Source organism: Cervus canadensis, chromosome 6, assembly GCF_019320065.1.
Source record: "Cervus canadensis isolate Bull #8, Minnesota chromosome 6, ASM1932006v1, whole genome shotgun sequence".
NCBI classification, from domain to species: domain Eukaryota; kingdom Metazoa; phylum Chordata; class Mammalia; order Artiodactyla; family Cervidae; genus Cervus; species Cervus canadensis.
Genome location: NC_057391.1, coordinates 15,998,775 through 16,023,375, shown reverse-complemented (window position 1 = coordinate 16,023,375; position 24,601 = coordinate 15,998,775). Strand labels below are relative to the sequence as shown.

Sequence of the window (24,601 nt, the reverse complement as noted above, 5' to 3'; positions counted from 1 at the left end):
GTTTTCTCCTTGCTGGGCGGGAACTCCTGGCCCTTTAAAGATATCAGTCATCTTTGCAATAGGAGCTGCAGTTTTGTTTCTCAGTTGATTGCTTATCTTTATGCCGGGGTCACCCCCTGCTTATCCTCCGTGGCCCCCTTTAAAGTTCAAAGGTCTTTGGGAGAAGGAATGAGTTCAGTTCCTACTCCCCAGTGTGACTGTGGGCCGGGGGCTTCCCTGGGCTCATGTTCTCATCTATAAAATGGGTGGGAGCATCAGTGGTTTCTGAAATCCCTCCCAATCCCACTGGTCCGAGATCGAGGTCTAAGCTCTGAATGATCGGACCCAGGGCGAAGGGGCTCTGAGTGCCAAGAGGGTGGTGGGAATGGGCTGGAGCAGGACAGGGCCTGAAAGAGGAAACGGGTGGGTGAGACAGGTAGCTGACCTCAGCGCTACCTCGGTCAGGCTCGCAACTCCTCTCCCCAGTGCATAGAGAGCAAGGGACCTGAATCTCAGGGATGGAACCATGGAGGCCTCTGCCAACCCTAGGCTTGAGAGTCTCGCTGGGATGGCACAGGTGAGCTGCTGACCCTGGAAGGTGGCCTGGGAGACCCCACTCCGGCCTGGCTGGGCTCCAGAGATCCAGGCCCCAGCATCATCCTGTGAGACGAAGGCTGAGGCCCAGTCCCTCGAGGGACAAGCTGGGGGCTCCCTACCCGTGGGCAGCCGCACCATGTGAACCCAGGGTCCCCATTGTCACTGTCCTGTTCCACACCTGGGTCGAGGCCTTGAAATGATAGGGTGAGTTCCTATCCACAGAGCCCTTGCTTGTGCCCAGCCGCATGCATATACCTGACCCTCACGCGTCACACCCCCAGCTCACTCTCTCCAGCAGGTCCCTGGGGGCTCCACTGTGCTGCCTCCCGACAGATGAAGAAGTCGAGGCCCATCTACACAGACACACCCAGGGGAAGCTGGGCGAGAGGAGGCAGCAGCCATTGCTCAACAGAGAATGCCCGTCTGAGCTCCGTTCCCCCACCCCCGACTACCACCACCACCGTGGAGGCTGAGCACAGCGGCCCGGCCTTCCTTCCCAGGCTGGTCCCCGATGTGTCCTTGGATAAACCCTGAGATCAGTGCTGTCTTCCACAATGCTGCACCCAGCCCAGGACCTGGCCCCGGCTACTGCTCTGTGACCTTTGTCACGTGAATCAGAAGTTTCTGGGCCCAGGAATCATAGAGAGGGGGCACAGCCCTGCAGGAAGGGGCAGGACTCTGGTTGGGGACGGGCAGAGGCACCTTGGACAATCTTCTCCTCTGGCCTTGGCTGCCTGAGAAAGGATCCAGCTCTGAAATTACTCGCTGTGATTCAGTGCCCTTTTTTTTTTTTTTTAATGAGTTAGTTTATTTATTTGGCTGCACTGGGTTTAGTTGCAGTATGTAGAATTTATATATATATATATAAATGTATGTATGGACTTCCCTGATAGCTCAATTGGTAAAGAATTCGCCTGCAATGCAGGAGATCCCGGTTCAATTTCTGGGTCGAGAAAATCCACTGGAGAAGGGATAGGCTACCCACGTCAGTGGTCTTAGGCTTCCCTTGTGGCTCAGCTGGTAAAGAAACTGCCTGCAATGCGGGTAGACCTGGGTTCGATTCCTGGTTTGGAAAGATCCCCTGGAGAAGGGAAAGGCTACCCACTCCAGTATATAATTTATTTACTTATTTGTGGCTATGCTGGGTCTTCATTCTGTGCTTGGGCTTTCTCTAGTTGGCAGCGAGTGGGGGCTACTCTTTGTTGCAGCTCCAGGGCATCTCATTGCAGTGGCTTCTCTTATTTCAGAGCACAGGCTCAATGGCACACAGGCTTCAGTAATTGTGGTGCATGGGCTTAATTGTTCTGTAGTTCGTGGGATCATCCCGGACCAGGTATCAAACCTGTGTCCCTGCACTGGCACCGGGGAAGTCCATGTGGGATCTTTAAGTTGCAGCATATGAGATCTAGTTCCCCAACCAGGGATCAAACCTGGGTCCCCTGCATTAGGAGCACAGAATCTTAGTCACTGGACCACCAGGGATGTCCCTGACCCATGCCTTTTTGGTAACAGGTAATGGGGGTGCACAGGTTGTTCCCTCTGTGAGGGGGTCAGAGGGACTAGAGAGGGAAAGACTGCTCAGCGAGGAAACTGAACTTGACTGCTTTGCCACAGGACGCATCTGAAGGGCCAGCAGGGAATGAGATCATGTTAATGAGAGCCCTTCCCCAGAGCAAAAGCCTCCCTGCTTCAAGCTCACCTCGAATTCCTCCCTGAGCAGGAGCATTCACATTTCATGCCCCAGAGAGGAGGCCAGGCTTGGTGGAGGGCGAGGAGTGGATGGGAGTAGGTGGAAGCAGGCCGAGGGACAGTCTGACCAGCAGAAGAGCTCCCGGGCTACCTCCCTCCCCAGCCTCTGTGCCTGAGCAGGTGCTCCATTTCTGCAAAGCCAGCAGCTCCTTGCCTTTGTCCGCTGGATTACTCCGCAGGGCCAAAGTCCTTATCTGCTTTAGTGCTCTGCAGATTGCTCCCTGGAAGAGGCTAGGGGGTCAGGGCTGGCCTTGTCGCAGCAGGGGACAGGGGATGATGGAGAAGGGAAGGCAGGTCTCCATTCCCCTGTCTGGTCCTGGCTTCTCAGAGTCCACCACGGCTGGCAGGCCTTTCTGGTAGGTTTCCTTCATCTCGTGGCTGCTGGGGAAGGAACACTAGAAGCAGACAACGGTCACAGGCTAGGCAGTAGCCAGAGGCAGACAGCAGAAGGCACTGGCCTGGAAATCCAGCCTGTGGAGCCTAATAGCACTGTGGGGAGTCAAAGCTCTGCTCTTTCCAGGCCGAGCAGACTTGGGCACATGACTTACCCTATGTGGCTTAGACTCTTCATGTAAAATGTAGATAACATAACAGTTTCCATTCCATAAATGAGCGAATACCTGTGAAACTCTCAACATGAGCTATTTGTATGAGTCTTGGCTTTCTCTGGTACCTTCTGCCATCCCATGGATCTAGTGCCCACCTGTGACAGGGCCTAAGCAAACCATTTCCCCTCCCTGCCTCAGAGAATCCTCCTCCCCACTGCATGAGATAGGATTATTATCTCAGTTTCCCAAATCTGAATGACTGGCTGAGTCATTCGCTCAAAGTCACACAGCCCGGAAAATGCAGAGGTGAGCAGATCCCAGATTTGCCATCTGGAAGAATTAGGCCCTCTCCATGAAGCTGTTGTTCTCCTGCCCCTAAACTCCCTGGGTGACTGTGGATGAGACACTGGGTCTCAATTTGTTCATCTGTGAAATGGCCTAGCTGCCATCAGAGATGTGGTTGGTATGGGCACTTCACTTCTGGCTGCCTCGTCTGTGTCCCCCAGGATGCATGGACATGCCCCTCCAGGGGAGGAGAAGGAAGGAGAGTAGGTTTAGACCCTGATTCTCCCCCATTTGGCTGTGGGTCCATGAGTAAATCCATTCCTCAATAATTCAATAAATACCTGAGTAATGCTGACTTAGAGCAGGGTGGAGTGGGGGCCAGGAAAACTAATAGGACACAGTACTGCTCGCAAAGACCTCGTGGTTTAGCAGATCCCTTAGCTTCCCTGGGTCTCAGTTGTCAATCTGCACAATGGGCCCACTGCCTCTGGTCTTCCAGGTGGGTGTGCTGACCTCAGGGTCCTAGATCTGATGGTTGTAGATCAGGTGGGAATGGGAGGGGGCCTTCGGTCTGGACAGTCCAGTTCTGAGGGGGAGCAGTCTCCCAGGTGACCCTGCAGGCTGCTTCCCTTGTCCATCCCACAGAAGTGTGTGCCAGGTTCCCATTTCTCAGAATAGCCTTTTTTGATGAAAACTAACCCATCTTTCTTCCTTGGAAATGTGAGCGGTAGATGAGTTTGTTGAGAAAGAGGCAGATGGTGGGCTAGGCTGCATCATCTCTTGCAACTCCTGAATATCCAACTCATGAATGGATGTCCGACCTTTTCTCAGGAAGCTGCTTCTGTGAAAAGGCTGGCCCTGGTCCCCTCTCTTCCCAGAAGAGGGGACCCCTCTGCCCCCATGGACCCAGCCTGTTACCCACAGACCAGCAGGCTCCTCTGAGATCACTTTAGCCCCAAACCCTTATGGTCTTCACCTCTCCCATCTTCTCCAGCACAGGTAGACTCTTATAAATTTCTTGGATTAATTTGAACTGACAGAGGAGTTGAGATGATTCCTCTTGAATCTAATTGAAGTGAATTAACTTTGATGCCAGATTACAGGCTTCATCAAAACCCGTAGAAATTAATAAAAATAAAAAAATAAAATAAAGTAAATCCATAGATCCAAAAGGCTCCAATTTTGACCCCTTGTTTCCATTTCCTTCTTGAGAGGAATTGAAGGGGCAGGAGGGAGGTGGGGGACAGGAGTGGGGTTCAGTGATGGCTTCCTTTGAGAAACACCACCTTCCAGCAATACCCTCCCACATGCTCTCAATTTGAGCTGAAAGATGCCAGAAAGGCTCATGCCCAGAAGCTAAATAGAAGCCATGTGCAGGTCCTTCCTTTGTTCTGATTGCAGGTGGCACCCATGAGTACCGGCAGCGCCCAATGGCTAAGCTCTGACTCAGGAAAGATTGGGACCTGCAGAGGGACATTTGGGTGTGATGGGCAAGGAGAAGGTTGCCGGCATCCTGTGAGTGAATGATGAGTGCGCGGGCTGAGAGGCCGCCGTGACACCAGGCAAAAATTTTTGATGTCTACTTCCTTGATCTCGCAGAACCCAGCAGCGGTGACCACTTCCTCTTGGTAAACCACTGAGCGCTGGGGTCTGTGTTGCCTTCTCAGCGTCCTTTGCAGGCCAGGCCTCCTCCTAAGTGGTAAATGCCCACCCCTACTTCACCTGAGTGCAGTCCATCCAGTTCAGTCTTGTGGAGGAGGGACAGGCTCCTCATCAATTGCTTCTGAGACAATAGCTCAGTGACCAGCCAGACCAGACAACTCAGAGGGGGCTCTTGGCAGATTTCACAGTCACACCAAGACTGGAACCCAGGGAGCCACCCGTCTGTGTACCTCGCAGCCCCCCTCAAGGTAAAAATTTCCTATAGTGAATCCACTGGGTAACTTCTTCTCCAGCCCTCCCCATCTCAGTAACCAGCAACAGCATCCACCGAGGCGCGCAAGCCACAGAAAGCCAGACATCTCCTTCTTCATGCTCCAGAGCCAAACCACCTCCAAACCAAGTCATTTTATCATATAGAAATCTCTTGGATCCCCCTACTCATCTCCATCTTGGCAACCTGAGACATCCCTTGTCTGGAAAAATACATGCATGGGTGTGTGCTCAGTCATGTTCGACTTTTTGTGACCCCACGCACTGTGTAGCCCACCAGGCTCCTCTGTCCATGGAATTCTCCAGGAAAGAACACTGGAATGCATTGCCATTTCCTTCTCCAGGGGATCTTCCTGACCCAGGGATCAAACACACAACTCCTACACTGGCAGGTGAATTCTTTACCACTGCGCCACCTGGCACATACCCGTCTTCCTAGTACCTGGTTAAATTCACCCCTTAAGTCTCAGCTCATATTATTTTCTAAGAAACAATCACGAGACTGTCACCAGGAGGATGGCTGGCAGGGGACTCTGTGCATTGAAACATTTTTCTACCCCATATTGAAAATTGACTCAATTCCCCACAGCCTCGTGGTCCCTGCTAGACAGAAGCTGAGTGATAAAAGCATATGCTCTGGTCATATTTCCAGAGACAGAAACTTTCCCACTCACAGTGGGGGTGAGGTCTAAGAAATCTCCAAATGCTGTCAGCCCTGCTGAGAATCACATCTCGCTTCACCAGAAAGCTACCAGGAAATCAACTGGAAAACTTGCTGAGCACGAACCGGGAGGCTGGGCTCCAGCTCGGGGCAGGGGAGGCTATATACACTGTGATCAGAGGTAAGTAAAGCCTTGGAGGTTCCCTGGAGGAGCAGGGGAGGTGTGGACACTCCACCACCTTAATGATGCCAACATCTCATGTACAGAAGGGACTTTCAGAAGCTGAGCTCATGACGGGAAGTCAGGCTGGGACTGGCTTAGAAGTCAGGCACCTTTGAGGCCTCTGAGAACTTAGGCAAGGTTTGGGGCCCAGGTGTGACACCCAAGATGAGAATCGGGACAGTCCCTGCCATGAGGGCAGAGAAAACATCAAGCCCCACATCCTGGCCACCAGTTTATGAGAGCTGAGGAACATTCCAGAGCATCAGCAAAATCTTCAAACAGCAGTGCCAGTAAGGACCTTAGAATTCATCTAGTCCAATCCTCCGTTTGATAAGCAGAGAAACCGAGTCTAGAAAGGGCAATAAACTTGCTCGAGACAACTAAAAGCTTAGTGTTGTAATTAGAGCCAGAAACCCGGTCTCCTAGATTTTTCTGCCACATCAAACTGCTGTCAAATTTGGATGGCTCAGAACTGTTACCCCGCCTGCCTGTCATTTCTGCACGCTGATGGCCACCCGGGAAGGCCAAGGAGAAGCTGGTGGAGAGTTGCAACTGGCCTCTCCTGAGCTGGACACGTGTTGAATGAATGCAGGAAGAGGGCATACCCTGAACTAACATTTACTGAGCACACATCCCATACAGTCTGTGCAGGACCTCATCGTGCTGGATTAAAGATAGCTACACTTTTTTGCTTATTCTTCCGTCAAAAGGTGAAATGTAATCCTTAAATCTAGGCTGGCCTTAGTGACTTGCTTGACCAAATAACAGATCTCTAGAATGCAGTGGAAGTGACATGTCAGGACCTCTGCAGCTAAGCCATGAGATGCCTTGCAGCTTCTGCAGGGGTTTCTTGGTCTCAGGGTGCACCCTCTCAGCACCCCATTTTGTGAGAAGCCCAAGCACTCAGGGGAGGCCTCATGTGACCACTTGGGAGGACAGCCCCAGCCAAGCTCTCAGCTGAAAGCCACATCAAATGGCAGCCATGGGAGTGAATTCAGTCCTCCTTAAGAGGTGTAACCCCAGGGTAGCAAAAGTGAGGGAAACATGTAAATGAGGCAGGGAAGGAGGAAAAGCGATACAAGGTGGGTTGTCCCAGTGTGCACCAGCCACATGGCATATCTTTGGCATGTGGGATTGCTGAGCCTGAGAACAAGCCATGGCAGGGGAGATGGATGGGAGGGATCTATCTTCTGGCTCCTGTCTCTCGAAGTCCAAGGTTAGTTCTACAGGAAATTAACTTTCGTCTGTGCATGCTGAGTCTCTTTAGTCATGTCCAACTCTTTGCGACCCTGTAGACTAGTAGCCTGCCAGACTCCTATGTCCACAGGATTCTCTAGGCAAGAATACTGGAGTGGGTTGCCATGCCCTCCTCCAGGGGATCTTTCTGACCCAGGGATCGAATCCACATCTCATGTCTCCTGCATTGGCAAGCAGGTTCGTTACCACTAGCGCCACCTGGGAAGCCCCAGGAAATTAACACTCCCCTGAAAATTTGGGCTGCATTGGAACTTTCCAAACATTTTCTGGGAAAGCCAGGTCCTGCGCCCCATGGCTCAGCACTTCATCTGAGCACAGAGTGATGGGAAGACCTCTGTATCTGTGGGTCCACTCAGTGGGCACCAGAACCACCGTAGCTCCAACCGCAGTGAACATGATGGAGTCCATGCCAAAGCCAGGCCCTCCCCGCAGAGGAGCCTGAGGAAGCAGGTGGGCTGAAGAATGAGAGGCTGGGATTTTCCACTGAGCAAGTGCCAAGGCCGGGAGGAACAGTAAGACTAAGCAGCTCTGAGAGCAGAAACTAATGTATGTGCATGTGCGTGCTCAATCGCTCAGTCATGTCCAACATTTTGTGACCCCATGAACTGTAGCCCACGTCTCTTTTATCTCCTGTATTGACAGGCTGATTCTTTACCACTATGCCACCTGGGAAGCAGAGCTGATAATGAAAACAGGTCACCCCTGAAGACCTGGGGAGGCATCATCGCTGGAGAACAAAGAGGCTGCAGGAGTTAAGACCCTTCAGAAACACCAGGCCTGGGGCCAGCAGCCTCCCGCACTGGGTGCAGCTCATGACTGTCTCCCTGCCTCTGGCCCCGTGCATCCTGTCTCTCTCATGGTCTCCAGAAGCAGCCCCTGAGAAGAGGATTCATGGGAAGGTAATTGATTAGGGCAGCCCTCACAGGAGAAATCAGTCAAGGATTAGGGGAAGCCGGACTGGGTGGAGAGCAAGGCAAGCTGGGTTGGGGCGTGACCTTGGCACAGCCCCACAGAGGGTGACTTCAGCCTGATCCCGCAGGGAACTCTGCCGTGTGAGTCGCTCCTGAGAGTCATTTCAATTCAGACAAGAGAGCTCAGCTTCCATACGTCCCCACCATCCATCATCAGTCAAGAGCCACCAGTGGGGGGGCTTAAATTCCCAGGCACTTCTGGCTCTGTGCTAACCTCTGAAAAAAGAGCTGCTGGCAGATGAAAGCAAAGGCTTGCCAGAGGTGGAAAAAGGAATGAGAGGGATCCCAGTGAAGCCCCAGCATCTTGCTGTTCTATAGAATGTCCACAGAGCACTGCTCAGAGGAAAAGGAAGCTTTGGCCCGTTTTTAGAGACTGCAAGCACTGCTCCTGAAAGCCAAGTTCTCAGAACTCCAGGGTTCTTTCTGAAGTGCAGTGTGGGGCTGTAGGTGACACACTTCTGTCCATGATATTGAAAATCCACCTGGCTTTGGCAGGCAATAAAAATACGTGATGGGACCAAGAACCCTGCAGGTTTGATGATATGATGATGGTGGTGGCGACGAGACGTGCTCGTGTCTAATTTGCTCTATGTTCCAAGCTCCTTAGATGTTTTCCTGACTTTGGATTTCCAGAGTCAGCAGCTTGGGCTGTAATGGAGGGATTGGATCTGTGACTAGAAAGTCAGGCTCCCCCTGGGTCCCGTAGAACACTGAACCATGCCACAGCTTTTCAGGACTATGTAAGTGGTGATGGTTTCCTCTTCCTCGCCTTGAAAGCTTTGTCTAATCGATCAGTAAATATTGATGGTAATTGACAATACTAATAACATCAGTCGTGGTAACAGCAGACACCAACATGGAACTTACTATGTGCCGTCCTAGGTCATTTTCCTACATTACCTCCCTTAATCCTCACAGCTAGTCCAGGAGGTAGGGATTGCTGTGGTCCTCATTTTACAGAGAAGGAAACTGAGGCACACTACAGTACATGAACTTGCCCAGTTACACAGCCAGGCAGTGGAGGGCCCTGAATGGGATGCCAGGCAGCCTGGGCCTAGAGTCTAGGCCTATAAAACATCCTTTCCCACCTCTCTTGGTCACAGAGCCCTTCACAAGTTTGGTGTGTCAGACTAAGTTTTTCTGAGATAGCCAAAGCCAAATCTCTTGACCTACATGTTCTGCTCATAACCGGACTTGGATATTCCTTTCATTAAGCAGTGGAAACTGGGCGGGCTTTTGTGATTGGTTCGACTGATAGAATAACAGCAGAAGTGACTTTGTAACTTCCAAAGGTCAAAAAAGGGACCCAGGGGACTTCCCTGGAGGTCTAGTTAAGACTCTATACTCCAATGCAGGGGACATGGGTTCAATCTCTGTTTGGGGAACTAAGATCCTAAATGCTGCATGACAAGGCCAAAAAACAAACCCAAAACAAAAAATCTGTATCTGCCCAACTCTTAAGCTTACGCTTAAGAACACACTCTCCAGAGTTTCCCTGGTAGTCTGATGGCTAAGACTCTGTGCTCTCAATTTCAGGGCTCCAGGTTTGGACAGAGGAGCTTGGCAGGCTACAGTCTGTGGAGTCACAAAGGGTCAGACACGACTGAGCGACTAAGCACAGAACAGCAAGGAACTAGATCCCACTTACCACAACTAAAAATCCCACATGCTGCAAACAGGACCCAGTGCAGCCAAATAAATAAATATTTACAAAATAAAAAGAACACACTCTCCTAGAAGGTATTCTCCCCAGTGGATATCACAGTCAGAGCCAAGCATCTGAAAGATTACTCTGGCCCCATCGGCAAGATGGATTTGGGACAGCAGAGTGGGAAGAGAAGGCCAATTAGGAGATGGTAGCAATTGTCTTGGGGACAGGTCATGAGGGTCTTTCTTCACTAGGGTGAGATCACAGTCTTGAGAAGCCCAGAGACAAGAGATAAAAATTCTCTCTATGCATCTCTAAAAGAAGAAAAAAGTTGCAGGGGTAACATTCTTCAGGCCTTGGAATCTGAATCTAGGTCTCATGATGGGGCTTGTCCTTCTTCCTCAGGGATTCCTTCCAGAAGGAAGAGCCAGAAAATATAATCTCAGATCCTCCTTGACCTTTTAAAACTGCAGCATGGAAAAAGAGGAACACACATGTAGACAACCCCAAGTCACCATCTACTGGGTCTTCCAAAGAACAAATTCAATATAAGAAATGACCCTGAGACTGGTTTTGACATATGGCGCTTGACTCTAGAAGCCTGAGGTTCTCACACCCGCTCTGTTACTCACCAAACGTGTGGCCTTGGATGAGCCGCTTCTCCATCTTGAAAATTACACCCGGTATTGTCATTCTGTGCTTGTCTCAGTCCATCTCAAAGTCACTGAAGGAGATTGTGGTCCTGAGGATTGTGAAGATTTGATTGTATGTGCGTGCATGCTCAGTCCCTCCAGTCATGTCCGTCTCTTTGCGACCCTATGGACTATAGCCCACCAGGCTCCTCTGTCCATTGGATTCTCCAGGAAAGAATACTGGAGTGGGTTGTCATGCCCTCCTCCAGTGGATCTCCCCAACCCAGGGATCGAACCCATGTCTCTTATCTCTCCTGCATTGGCAGGTGGGTTCTTTACCACTAGCGCCACCTGGGAAGCCCCAGATTTGATTGTATAGTTGGACACAATCTAGTACTCTTTCCCGCATCCACTTTCTTTATAGTGTGACCGTGTATCTCCTCCCATCAAGAAGGGGATACAGCCCCAATCCCCACCTTGCATCTGAGCTGGCCTTGTGACTTTCTTTGGCCAATAGGATGTGATGGAAGTGACAATGTGTCAGTTTCAAGTACAACCTTCAGTAGATTTATGCACTTCTGTGCTTTCTCTTAGAACCAGGCATCTGCCGCATGAACTAGCCTGAGCTAGGCTGCTGGAGAGTGAGAGAGCTGAGGCATCCCACCCTAGACCAGCTCGTAACCAAGTGGCCCCAGACATGCGAGGGTGTCCAGCTTCTATCAGCAGAGCTACTCACTGACCACAGGTGAGATGAGATGAGTGGCTGTGAACCTGGATAGTTGTGAGTGATCATGAATGATTGCTTTAAGCCATCAGGTTTTGTTTGGAGTGCTTGGTTAGACAGCAATGGTTAATTGATGGCGATGCCAAAAGGACTTTGGCAGCTCAAAACTGTCATTACCAGAGAGCCTCTCAAAAGTCCCATGGATTCAGAAGTGGCATCTCCACTTCATGCGGCAGGACACTGAGGTTCAGAGAGGGGACGTGGTTTCTCTTATGCCCATAACCATTAAGCCACAAATTTGGAATTTGGAGCCAGTCTTTCTACCACACTTCACTGAACACTGAGGATTCTTAGGCAACTGTCTGGCTTCTAGCCCTTGTCTGACTCCATGCACTGTCCTGCCCCCTGTCATCATGTCAGTGAATAGAATGGAGACGTCAAGGCCATGCCCGTTGGCCAAGCCTCCTGAACCACAGACAATGGGGAGAAGCTCACCTGCAGCACCCAGCTCTTCCTCCTTGCCCTCTGCCTTGCTGTGGGTGGAAGGCATGCTTGGAGATGCTATCTCAGGAAACTGTGTGGTCCTCAGGACACTGGGGACAGTGAGCTATTCTACAGACAAATCTAAGAAGCCGCAGTAACCCTGAGAAGCAGAGATGATGACCAGAGATGATCAGGGTAGGGGAAGTTCTCCCACCCAAGACCCATACCCAGGGGAAGGGCTCTGTTCTGGGAGTCCTGACACCTGGCCCTGGGCTCACCTACCACCAGCTGGCTGAGTCTCTGACCAAGGCCACCTTCTTCTCTGAGCCTGTTTCTTCATCTGTGTGGGAGTCCCCACCACATTTAGGATTCTGCATGATCTTTGGGGCCCAACCCATTGCCAGATTTTGAGGCTCCCTGTATAAAAAGAAATGTCAAAAATGCCAAAACAGAGTTATAAAAATCAGGGTGCGCTTTAATTCTTATAATGACCAAATTAATCCTTTGAACGTCTCACGCCACCCAACCCACTACATTTCTACTGATCATCAGTGACAACAGTAAGACTCTTAAGTGGAGGTCATTTGTAAGTGGATCCTGAACTTGAAGGCGAGAGTCACCGCCTGCTGTGGCTCAGTGAGTATCAGGAGCAGGAGGAGAGAGGCTTGAGTCTTAGGCCTCAGTGATGTGAACCTCTGTTTGGCCACCTTTTAAGACAGGGGCCCAGATGGGCCCAAGGCCAAGGCTTCCGTGGTCTTGGATCCCTGAGATGGAGCAGTGGCCAGCTCCTGTAGGCACAGTAAAATGCCTACTTTGCATCTGAACTGGAAGAGAGTATCGCTACAGAACAGATACAATAAAACAGATCATGGAAAATTTAATGGCCCGTGGTCGGCAATCACTGAATTATTTATGCCATCTCTGCCTCTTCCGAATCCTCAATTGCTCTGCCCCCCAGCAATGTATCCCTGGCCGTTTGCAGACTGCAGGGTAACGGGGCCTGGAAAGAAAATGGGGCTCAGTAGCCAAGAGGCTGGAGGTTTCTGGGTAACCTTGGGCCAAAATTGCTTCTCATCTCTTGGCTTCATTTTCTCATCTGCCAAATTAGGGGGTTCTCTTCCATGAGCTAATAACAACTTAAATTTATGCCACTCTTTTTGTTCATAGATTACTTCCATGTCCCTTCATCCTGTCCCACCCCCTGGGAGGAAGGCAGGACTGATATTACTATCATTCCCTTTTTCTAAAAAATAACCTGAAGCTCAAAATTGTGAAAAGCCTTGGCCAAGGTCAAAAGGACAAAAAGTGGTGGAGAGGTTTCCCAATTCGACCTGTGTGTAGACAGCACACAGGCTTTAACTTCTCTCCTTACCAAAGTCCAAGTGGAAGAAAGTCAGAAAAGATACTCAGAGAAAGAGTAAATTCATATTAGACAATAAGAAAGGAAGCTATTCCAAAATATGGAAGAATTTCTGAAAGGTTTCAGGAATCAGTTCAGTTCAGTTCAGTCATTCAGTCATGTCCAACTCTTTGCCACCCCATGGACTGCAGCATGCCAGGCCTCCCTGTCCATCACCAACTCCCAGAGCTTGCTCAAACTCGTGTCCATCGAGTCAGTGATGCCATCCAACCATCTCATCCTCTGTCATCCCCTTCTCCTCCTGCCTTCAATCTTTCCCAGCATCAGGGACTTTTCTTCACTTCATGTGGCCAAAGTACTGGAGTTTCAGCTTCAGCATCAGTCCTTCCAATGAATATTTAGGACTGATTTCCTTTAGGATTGACTGGTTTGATCTCCTTGCAGTCCAAGGGTCTCTCAAGAATCTTCTCCAACACCACAGTTCAAAAGGAATATGGGATCCAATTGACTGAGAAGCAGAGCAAGGAAAGCATCACTCCTTGCAGGCCCAGGAGGGACTTGTCCCTGAAGCCGGAGCCTCAGAGAAACAGCTACAAAAACAAGGATGCTTTGGGGCAAATGAAACTGCTGGATTCATAGCTGGTCCAGTCATTCCAGCCCCTTCTTAAAAGTACAGAACCACTGGCCTTGGCATTCAACCCCAGGAAAAAGTCAAGAACACTGTCAAAATGAGGGGGGGTTCTGCAGGCATTTCTGTAGCCTTGCCCTTCCTGACCTCCTCCACAGACTCAGGGGGTAAAAACGAAGGAGAGAGAGTCCAGAGTGGGAAAAAAAACAAAAACAAAAACGTGGTCTGTTCTAACAATGTGCCTCTCTATTAGCATAGCCATGACCGATACATGGGATCATGATGTCAGTACCAGGCGGAGGTTGCATTGGTTTATATAGCACTTTCCCCGCATACTGTGACATGGGCCACCAATAGCAGCTGAACGCAATGCAAGCTGAACCCAGAAGCACAGATCACAGGACACAGTCCCCATGCAACCACACTCCTCCTCATGGTCACAGCGTTGTCTTGGGAGGGTTCATTACACGGCACTCTGTGTTTCCATGTATTTTGCTCTCATTTTCATAACTCAGACACCTATAACCAGACTTTCCTGGTTGTCCAGTGGTTAAGATTCTGTGCTTCCATGTCAGGGAATGTGGGTTTGATCCCTGGTTAGGGAACTAAGATCCCAAATGCCATAAGGGCCAGCCAAAACAAAGAAAGTCTGCAGGCTACCTCATATCTCCTTCTATCATGATACTCTTGCTTAAAAAACAAACAAGAAAGTTAAGCCTTACATGTACTGTAAATTTTTTTTATTTATTAGCAATTTATCATGTATGTTTTTAAACCCCAGCATTTCAACAACTTGGGTTGCTATTACTTTTGTGAATGGTCTGATGATAATGTGGCATGACTTTTGAGTAACTTATCCCTACCCTTGTTTTTCCCATTAGTCCTCTTCTTTTTTTTTTTTTCCTGTACAAAAGTCCTCTTCTTTTTGATAGACAATTTGAAGAATTTAAGGATTTTTGGCATCTCATAAATCAAAATCTCTGTAACTGAGGCTTTCCACATTCAGAGGACAGTCATCTTACTTCAGCAATGGTGGCAGGTCAGAAGCCTGCATTTCTGCTCCCTGTCAGCAAGCCTCACCCAGACAGTTCCCGGACCCCAGACCCATGTTGGAGAGAGGCCTACTCCAGAAGATCTATATAAACATATATCCACACAGAGGAAAGTCCCATCCGAGCCAGTACTTATCAATCTAGCTTTTCATTCACACACACTAATGGATGCCTGAGAATGACTTATTTCTGAGGATAACAACCACGGAAAAGAGAAGGGTCAAAGTGAACAGAGCAACTGAGAAGGAAAAACAGGGATGACACAGCAAACAGAAAACAAATGCTAATGCATTGAATGTTACATTCATGAAACAAAAGCAACTTGCCGTGGTGGGGGTTGGGGGAAACAGGAACAAACAAAATTTAACAGTTCTTAGAATTAGAAACACACTGGCTGAAATGAAGAACTTAATAAAAGGGCTGAAGAATAGAAAGACCAAATCCAACAATAAAGTCTAGGAACTGTATCAGAATATAGATTAAAATGTCAAAGTGGTTTTTAAGATGAGGAAAGACAAAAGGAGATGGCGGCTAGATCCCAGAAAGCCAATACTCAAATAATAGGAATTTTAGACGAGAATTGAAGCCATGAAAGGGAGAAAGTGTTAGTCATTCACTCACGTCCAACTCTTTGTGACTGTAGCCCACCAGGCTCCTCTGTCTAAGGAATTCTCCAGGCAAGAATACTGGAGTGGGTTGCCATTACCTTCTCCAGGGGGTCTTCTCAACCCAGAGATTGAACCTGGTTCTCCTGAATTGCAGAAAGATTCTTGATCAGCTGAGCCAAGGAGTAATCAAATAATAAAAGGAAACTCTCCTTGGCTGATGAAAGACAGGATTATTTTTTTGGGGGGAGTTAAAAGTTGTCATTGCATTATCAAGATTCTTTTGTTTATCTTTGAGGGAAACCAAATCAAATCTTGTACAGAGAAAATGAATGTATTGTCTGATATGACTCCAGAGGTTCATGATTTGACATTCATTCATTCTCTCTCCCTTTCTTTCTCACTCATCCTCCCCTCTGACTCCCTGGGTTGGGCTCATGCCCAGGCAGGCTCTTTAGTTGATGTGACCAAGAAGTCCTCCTGAAGCTCCAGTCTTACTTCTTCCTTCCACCAATCCAGATAAAAAAGCATAACCCTCTTTCTCAGCCTCTAAATCATCTCTAAAAAGTACTTTGATTGGCCTCACTTGGATCACATGTCCTTACCTGAACCAATCTCCTGGCTGGAGAAAAAGAACCCTCAGATTGGATCCTCTTCATTAACAGAAGTCACGGTGAAGAGAGTGAGACAGTGGTAGTTCTCAAGGGAAAGAGAAGCAGGCCAACCAGAAAAGCAGTAGCCTTTACTATTCTCACCAAGTACAGAGCTGGTGCAGTGAAAAAAGATACACACTTTGCAACAAATTGAGAAAGTTTCTGAAGCCCAATGATCAAGAGGAAATCTTAAACCTTCTTAAAGGAAAAAATGGAAAATATATGAAAATAAATAGCAATCAACCTGCATTAGATTTTTTTCTTACACAATAGAACTTTCTAGACGGCAACTGAACAGTAACTCCAGCAATCTGAAAGGAAACTCAGTTGCAATCTCTTATTTAAGTGCAAGGTCATAATGAAGACATTTCAAAACATTCAGGGACTCAAATTTACTAGCCTATGTTATACACATACACAAACTCTACCTATGTTATACACATTTTCTTTTTTAACATGAAAATAGGAATGTACTTTTACTAATCTACGAAAAATTTTTTTCTAAGGCATATCCAGAAAGATTTTATAATATAAGGAGGTATATCACTCATTAATAAGGGGTTCTATAAGAGAAACACTTACTAAGTTAGCAACTCTGAGAAAGACCGGGTCAGAGATGAATTAAATACCCAATTTCAGAAGGGATGGGCAGGTTTAAAAAAAGAAAAGCTTAAGAAAACACTTACTGTTAATATGGACATTTCTTCATCATCTAGTGTATTTGACAAAAATTAACCTTTTAAAAGTTTTACCCATGACACTTTCAATAATTTAATTAGTACAAATTTATCTCCATATTTTGTCAAAATAGTGTTTTCACATTTTAACAATAACAAGTGTTCCACAAACTCCACTCCAGTGCCCTCGACCAGAGAAGGATACTTTGCCAGAGGGAACACATAAAAATTCTGTTCAAAATCTCACCAAAGCTGATACACTGCTTTTTTTTCCAAGCAAGGTTTTACTGGGGCCCCTGCTGCAGTGAGAACAAGCTAGAATAAGCAACAGTTTCCTTTGCTGGCACACCTCTTGGGGAGAGGCAAACTTGTTCCTTACATGGGGTGAGGGTGAGGGTGAGGGTATGTCCAGGGGTCAGTGTGGAGGGGTGCCTTAGGTGGTTTGCCCACACTTTAGGTGGTGTTGTGATGGGGATGAGTGGGTGGCGCTTGCCTTTTTCCCTGCTTTCCCAGCTCTTCAAAAGTTGCAGTTAGGTTTTTGGTATCTTTGTATCTTTTGTCCAGAATTGGCCCCAGCTGTACATGCATACAGTTATTTTTAGCCCCTTAGAGTTTCTTTGTATTTTGTTGCTAGAGGAAAGGTGTGTCCAGGTGCAAGTGTTGAAGCACTGCAGCAAAAGGTCCCAGGTCCTAGCCTGTCTCACTCCCTCTGAGAGAATCTACACTCATGCTTAAGAGGTAAGGCGCTGAAAGTCTCTCCTAAAACTTCTTCCTACTGCACAGGAGCCATTTGACCCTAGACTACCCTAGAGGTGTAGAAGTCCCTCCTTGACTATTCCAAGGACCTATAGGAACCTGGGCCACTTTCCGCTGGAATGGACAAAATCTCACTGTGAAATCAGAGAGATTGATCCAAAGAGCTGAGATGTTCCTCTCATGCATTATGACATACAGTACAATATTAGGTCATGAACATGAGTTAATAAATTATGATGCATTAAATGGCAATGTTTCATGGAGGCTGAACTGCTCTTCATATCTGAAACTAAGTTAGCAAGTGTCTGCATTTCCTAAGCTTAGAAGCTGCAGTCTTCTTAAGGACAAAGGTTCAGTGCTCAGTGTTCTTAGCCCAACAATGCAACTTAGTTCACAAGATATTTTGGCAACTTTTAATCTGAGCAAGAATAAGTGCTTTTGAAAAATAAGGCTTTAAGATAGTTTGCCATTTTAGGGCTGAACTCTAATAGAATGTGAAAGCTTGAACCCTCACACTTTAAACAAGCAAAACCTAGAAATTACTGATTGGTTCAAGATGGTTTTATGGAAAAACTAATATGTAACAAAAATTTGACACTCAGTGTGAAGGCTCCAGGGTTTGAGCAAAGTTTATAAAGGTTCCCAGGGGCGGGGACAGAGCAGGAGAGGGTCTGGACATTTGCAGTAGGCATTTTCTCTTCCTCTTCTTAACGGGAGGTGGGCAGAGGATGTCTCAGATAACTTCATCAAACACTGTCTTCTTGTTGTTCAGTAGCCAAGCCGTGTCTTACTCTTTGTGACCCCATGGACTATAGCATGCCAGGCTTCCCTGACCATACAGATGGCTACTAAACACATGAAAAGATGCCCAACATCACTATTAGCGAAATGCAAATTGAAACTACAACGAGGTATCACCTCACACCTGTCAGAATGGCCATCATAAAAAAATCTATAAACAATAAATGCCAGGAAAGGAAACCCTCTTGCTCTGTTGGTGGGAATGCAAATTGATGCAGCTACTATGGAGAAGTGTGTGGAGATTCCTTAAAAAAGTTAGGAATAAAACTACCATATGACCCAAGAATCCCATTATTGGGCATATACTCTGAGAAAAACCATAACTGAAAAAGATACATGTACCCCACTGTTCATCACAGCACTGTTTACAATAGCTAGGGCACGGGAGCAACCCAGATGTCCGTTGACAGATGAATGGATAAAGAAGTTGTGGCACATATACACAGTGGAATATTACTCAGCCATAAGAAAGGAATGCATTTGATTCAATTCTGATGAGATGGAAGAACCTAGAGCCTATTACGCAGAATGAAGTAAGTCAGAAAGAAGAACACAAATAGCGTATGTTAACACATATATATGCAATACAGAAAGATGTTGAGGACTGATGAACCTTTCTGCAGGGCAGCAGCGGAGATGCAGACAGAGAGAACAGACTTGTGGACATAGGGCAGGGGAAGGAGAGAGTGGGACAATTTGAGAGAGTAGCGTTGAAACCTACACATTACCATGTGTAAAATAGATAGCCTGTGAAATGTGCTGTATGATGCAGGGAGCTCAAATTCCATGCTCTGTGCCAACCTAAAGGGGTAAGATGGGATGGGAGGTGGGAGGGAGGGAACATATGTATATCTTGGCTGAGTCACGTTGATGTATGGTAGCAATCAAAAGAATATTGTAAAGCAATCATCCTCCAATTAAAATAAATCAATTAAATTGTAAACATTATTATAAACTAACAAGCAAAAATACTGTCTTGAGTGCCAAGCACTCCAGGTATTACACAGCCCGGATCTCCTTCGCCATAGGTAAACCCTGCAGATAGGTGACAATAATCGGCTTGTTCTCCTCTGCTTCTCATCACTGGCTTTATCATTCGCTCCATCTAGTTTAGCCCCCATCAGGATGATAGCAGTGTAGGGACAATGATATCACACTTCAAGGTAACACTTTGCACGAACATTTTCCAGTGATGCAGATGTCACAAGAAAAAAGCAAATGAAGAAAACACCTGTTTGTAGATAGGACAGGGGGCATGATCTGTCAAAATCTTCTTGACCAACTATATCCCATAAGCCCAGATTCACTGATTTTCCATCTATCATGACATTAGCAGAATGACAGTGGGGATATATTCTGCAAGAAATGCATTGCTTGTATAACTGATCAGTAGGCAAGTTTTCCCCGTAGCTAGGTCTCCCACCCCCACGCACTTGATGGCCTGCCCCTGGAGCGCTAAGTGAGCCCAGCGGCAGACATGCTGAGGCAAGAAGCAGCGAGCTCCCCGCAAGGCTGAGGGTGGTGGAGGACGGTGCCTGGGGCCGTGCTCCACGCCACCTGGTCCTCCCTCCTCCAACTGAAAGCTGGAGCCCAACAGGGGCCACCACCCAAAGCTGGGGAAAACTGCAGAGAAACAGGAAGCGGCCTCTCCACTCACATCTAGCCTCCCCCGCCCCCAGAACGGGGCTGCTGCTCCCAGGCTCTGGAGTGGGACTCCACATTTTCTGAAAAAAATTCCTTGAGGATGTACCCCAGCAAAATGAAAACAGAATCCAAGAAAGAAGACAACAGACTCCAGAAGTCATAGAACTAATCCAGGAGAACAACGAAAAGAAATACCAGTAGGACAGCTGTGAAGCTGGCCTAATGAGCAATTAGCTCCAATCAGGACGAGACATCAGAAGAGTCTGTGAAGAACAACCTCAAAGAAAACAGTGTTAGTCAATCCTATGAGGAATACGCTAGGATGCTAAGTGCCGTCATGGAATTAAGGCATGCAGCACTTCTGAGCAACAAGGTTAAGAAAGGTAATTAGTGACTCTGGGAAAGGCAATGAACTGTACATGAAAGTCACACCCCAGATAAAATGTGATCTAAATTGTGGCATGATTCTGAGCCATTAAAGAGGTGTAGGAAATTATGCTTTCTGATTCCACAGAGCCTAGCTGCCATTGGTCAGGTAGTGTGGGAAGAAGCTGGTAACTGTTGAATGCGTGGGGCTCACACATCATCTGTGCGGTTTTGTGTCAGGAGTAAGTGATAATTATTTCCTCCTGATGTGTTTGTTCTTTCTGAAAGTGATTGAATATGTCAATAATTTATGTTGACAAGTTATCCTAACAGTAGGCTTACCTTTTTAAAAAAATTATTTTTAATTTAAAAATATATGCATAGATAGATGAGTTTAGTCTGTTTGTTTAGAGATCAGTTGTACCTTTTGGTTTTTACCAGAGAAATGTTTATTTTCTTCCTAATCTGGCAATCATAAAGAAACTAGAACTCATATAGTTAAAATAAAACATTGCAACTTAAACCTCTCAATTTAACTTAAAGTTAAGAAATGCATAAGGATTAATGTCTCTTATTTTGAAGAAAAATCTACTTGAAGTTCCATAGTGCTAACTTTAGTTTCTTCTTCTAATATTGTCCAGTGAAAGTAAATTTTATGTGTTTTCCTCAATGTTAATCATTATCTTTGAGTAATGAAATTTTAGGATGCTGCCAGATTTTGGTTTTTTTTTTTTAATATATTTTTCTGAGTTTCCACATCTTCTACCATAAACTTGTATAATTATTATAGTAAAAAGGAAAAAGGAAAAATGGGAAGTTGAGCTATTTACATTTTGGTGTAGAAATATGTCTAGTACATTTTTATAAACCCAAAAAACAAATTGATGAGCATGACATAGTATATATGTGTGTGTGTGTGTGTGTGTGTGTGTGTGTTTGAAATCTGAAAAGATAATTGTCACTAGGGTGTGAAGTAGAGACACTGGCAGGATGAGGGGCAGGGAGTCTATCATATTTATTTGTTTCTCTTCTGAGCTCTGTATTTTTTTTACAGTGTGCCCATAGTAATTTAATAATTAAAGACATTTCTAAAAGCAGTGGTGGAGGGAGGTCGACCCCTGAGCTTCCAAGTATACAAGCATGCTTACTCCCCTCCAGCTCTGGTGAGCAGCCACACAGCGAAGAACAATCTCTCTTTCTTCCTCCATGCAAAAGAACCCTCTGGAAGGAGAGGCTGTCCTGCAGTAAGCAGAGAAACACACCCAGGCATGACCCACATAACTGCTGCCCAGCGGACTCTGGGGGAAGGGACCAATGGGAGGAAGACCTGATGCAGGTAGACCATGCGCCCAGTGCTTGCCAGAGAACGGAGTGAGCTGAGGAAGCTGGTCCATGTGTGGAGTGGAATCCAGAAGGGAGATGCCCACTGCTCAGGGAGGCAGTCAGCATTGGGGTATCTGTCAGAAGACAGTGGGCTCACTCCTTTTCAGTCCCCACACCCCCTGACCCTTCCCATCTACTCCGAGGGGTGGTGGTCATACTTATATCTTTTTTGATCACCACGGGGCATATGGAACTGACCAAGGAGCAAACCCCCGCCGCCTGCCTGGGAAGCAGGGAGTCTTACCCTCTGTGCCACCAGGGAAGTCCCTCACCTACATCTTTACTCTCCGGGGCTGTCTCTCTCTCTGGGGCTTCAGGCCTAGATATCAAATTATCTTCTGAACAACCCTACTCGAAAGCCCCAGGGGCTTCTCAGACTCAACCTGCCCCAAACTAAGCACCAAATCTCCAGCCTCATGCCCTGTGCTTAGACACTCAGTCGTGTCTGACTCTTTGCAACCTCATGGACTGTAGCCCGCCAGGCTCCTCTGTCCATGGGATTCTCCAGGCAAGAATACTGGAGTGGGTAGCCATTCTCTTCTCCAGGGGATCTTCCTGACCCAGCGAACAAACCCAGGTCTCCTGCATTACCCACCTGCTTCCCCTCTGGGACATGGTCAGTTCCACTTCCGCCCACCCCACCACACAGGCCGGAAACAGGCAGTCACCCTTCACTTTTCCCTCTCCCTGCCTCCCATGCCCAATCAATCACCAAATCCCACCCACTTCTAATCCTCTCCTTCTTGGCACAAAACCCCACTTCTCTCCTTCCCCTGGCAACAGCAGCAGCCCCTGTCTCCATCAGCATCAAGGGGCACTGCCACCCTGGCAAATGGTAGCCCCTCCCCAACCACAGTCCTACTGCCGGCTCCCTTCCTCCCATTCCTTCTTCTCAGAGTGACCTTCTAAAACATGCAAACCTGCTCCTGATATTCCCCTACTGCTTCCCTTGTAGCTCAGTTGGTAAATCATCTGCCTGCAATGCAGGAGACCTGGGTTCGATTCCTGGGTTGGGAAGATCCCCTGGAGAAGGAAATGGCAACCCACTCCAGTATTCTTGCCTGGAGAATCCCAGGGACAGAGGAGCCTGGAGGGCTACAGTCCATGGGGTCACAAGAGTCAGACAAGACTGAGCGACTAAACCAACACCACCACAGACCCTTTGGAGGCACCCACAGGTCTTTGCTCCCAATCCTCTCTTTTACTCAAAAGCAATGTCCTGCACAACTGGCCCCAGCCGGCTACTCTAGCCTCATCTCTTACCTCCTCCCCTCACATAAGATCAGCTCGGTGAATGTGCTTTATTCCTTAGAACCTTCCACACACTCACTCACCTCTGGCCATTGGATTGTACCATACCTGCTCTTCTCTCTGTCTGGGACAATCTACCTATTCCTCTCTTCTGTTCACTATTTACCTGCCAGATCTCAGTTCAGGTGCCTTGGGAAGTTTGACTGGGTCAGGTATCCCTTCTGTGAGACCCTAGTATCCTATACATTCCCCCATGGGGCACAGATCCCAAGGTATGATGATTGACTTCTGAATAAATCCATGTCCCCTGCTAGAATGTTACTGGGGGCCGTGAATGGATAGGTGAATACATGGAAGGATGAGTGAGTGGATGGATGAATGGACAGATGGATGGATAGAAGGTAGGCATTAAATGAATGGGTGGGGTTAGCTGAATGGATGAGGTTAGATGGGTAGATGACTGCAAGAGTAAATAAATGACTAAATGAATACATGCATACACAGGACCCCTGCAGAGTTTGGTGAGCCTGAGGTAAAAGGCAGGTAATTAGAGAGGCCCAGGAACAAAGGCATGGATCTAATTATCAGATTTACCCAGACATTGTCCAGTTCCAGAACCTAGGACGGTGGCTGCTGAACCAGCAACTTGCCCCAGTCGCATACAGATCCTAGGGACTAGGGACTAGGGTATGGGGGCATGTGCCACGTTTACACGTGGAGGCCAGATGGGATCAGAAAGCATGGAGTCAAACCCCGGTCCCCCATTTCTTACTGAGTTCCCTGAGTTGAGTTACAATCCCCTCTCAACTGCAGTTTCCTTCCTGGAAAAAGAGTGGTAATTAATCCTCCCTCTCTGAGGCCGACCCTCAGAAGCATAGTGGGAGCTAAGGAATAATGTGCAAGTGATTTATCAAGAAAGAACTCCAGGGAAGAACACAGAGAGTAGGGGATCAGGGTGCGGAGGGAGGGAGGCAGGCAGGGGGCAGAGTTCCTGCAAAGTTCCATAGAGGATATGCAAGCTGAGGGGACTGGGTCACAATCTAACACCCAGCCCCCAGGGTTTAGGAGCTCTCTGTACTCAGCCGAGATGACTTCAGGAGCTCACAAGTAGGCACCCAAAGATAGTCACAGGTGCTGGGGCTTTAAAAAAAAATGGTGACAAGAGACCTGAAGTTCGTCAACAATATCCATTGCATCACTTTACCTTGCTCCCAAAGGGGAAAATGAGATAAATTTGTAAAGCTTTATCACTGTACCTGGTACGTAGCAAACAACATACTATAGTTATTATTATACAAAAACCCCTAAATTTGCCAAGTGTTTAGTAAGTGACATGTCCTTGACTGGGCTTCCCAGGTGGTGCTAGAGGTAAAGAACCTGCCTGCCCCTGCAGAGACATGAGAGACGCAGGTTTGATTCCTGGGTCAGGAAGATCCCGTGGAGGAGGGCATGCAATCCACTCCAGTACTCTTGCCTGGGGAATTCTCATGGATAGAGGAGCCTGGCAGGCCACAGCCCTTAGAGTTGCACAGAGTCGGATGTGACTGAAGCGACTTCACACACACACACACACACATGTCCTTGACTAGTGCTGGGCTGGACTGAGGAAGAGGGACCAGTGTCTAGAAGTCCTCAGAGCAGCCCTGCTAGAAAACAACAATCTCTTTTTACTTGATGCAGCAAAAGGCCCAGAATTGTCAGAAGCCACTGCCAGCCAAAAAAAAAAAAAAAAAAAC

The 24,601-nt window shown here is 47.6% G+C and overlaps 1 pseudogene; it reads right to left on the bottom strand.

Moving 5' to 3' along the window:
* Positions 1 to 2,564: 2,564 nt before the first annotated feature.
* Positions 2,565 to 22,971, bottom strand: LOC122444017 (annotated as a pseudogene).
* Positions 22,972 to 24,601: the final 1,630 nt, after the last annotated feature.